Genomic DNA, 1306 nt, shown 5'->3' with positions numbered 1-1306 from the left:
GTGTCCTCACCACAGGGCTGGGGATGAGTCAGGGCCTGGGTGGGGGACAGGCTTCCAGAGCCTGCCTGTTCACCCTGAGCCCACCCCAGGGGAGCACTGCGGCCTGTGGAAAACCCACCCCCTTTGGGGGTCCTGGGCTCTTAATCCTAACCCCACAGATGGGGTACCTTACTGCCTGACTGCACGAGAATGCACTGTATTATTACAGCCCCGGAAGCCTGACTGTGTTGAGAAGACTTCTCAGAGTATTCTGGCAGGAGCCCCACGCCATAGGAGGCCCACAGCCGGTCCCCTCCCCATCACCCACCCCCAGTGGTGCATATCTGTTTAAATTCATGCAGGCAGAGGTGCAACTGTATCAAAAACTCCACTGGGCTTTCTGTGCCACTGTCTGGGACAGTCCTGCACATGCAGCCCCAATACCAGAGGGCTCCCCATCTTCAGTATGCTTGGGGCCCAGGGCAGCAGGATGCCCTCCTCATGCTGCACAGCCCTGGGCCAGGACAAGGAGGGCTTGAGGAGGAGTTTTCACCAGGCTGACACCAGGTACAAGCGGAAAAAGGAGATGGAGCAAAACAGAAGGGAACTCACAACCTGCAACCCCGTCTGTGGTCTCTACGAGGCTGGGAACCTTCCCTAGGACAGGCCCAGGCAGCGAGGGCCGCAGGCAGAGGCCAGGAGGGCTTGGAGGAAGCCAACCAGAAAGGAACACCTGGACTCAAGTCCAGGGAGACTAGAGAGGCGTGGGTCTCCCGGCAATACTCCTGAGGCTGGCCTGGCCCTGCTCCTCACACTCTGATTGCACCTGCAGGGATGGGTACCACTTCCTGCTCCTTCCTATCAGGAGCCTGGAGAACACACGGCCGAGGCCATGTGGTCCCTTCCCCACGCCTCTCAGGGGTTGGGGTGACCAGAGACTTGCTCCCCCAAGTTACCATCAGTCTCTAGGGCCAAGATGACTCTACTAAGTAGAGCTCACCCTATTCTCTCCGAGGAAGCTCTTGGCTCCAAGAAACAGAGACCTCACCTGTGTCTGCTTCCCTTCCTCAGGCTGTCTCGCCCTGATCCTAAGGCCTGGTGGCCCCTGGGGCTGCTGCTCTGAATGGAATGTCCTAACCTAGAGGGCCTGGGCTGCTCCAATGACTTAAAAACCATATGTGAGTATGGGCTCTCATCTTGAGCAAGTTACTCCACCTCCCTGGGCCTCAATTTTTCCAGCTATAAAATAGGGAGGTATTATCAGGTAGTATCAACTCCTGGCTTGTTAGCCTGATTCAGTGATGGTAATGGGAAAATATGTAACTCA

This window comes from Hippopotamus amphibius, chromosome 17 (genome assembly GCF_030028045.1).
Source record: "Hippopotamus amphibius kiboko isolate mHipAmp2 chromosome 17, mHipAmp2.hap2, whole genome shotgun sequence".
Taxonomy (NCBI): domain Eukaryota; kingdom Metazoa; phylum Chordata; class Mammalia; order Artiodactyla; family Hippopotamidae; genus Hippopotamus; species Hippopotamus amphibius.
This window is presented reverse-complemented; position numbering follows the sequence as displayed.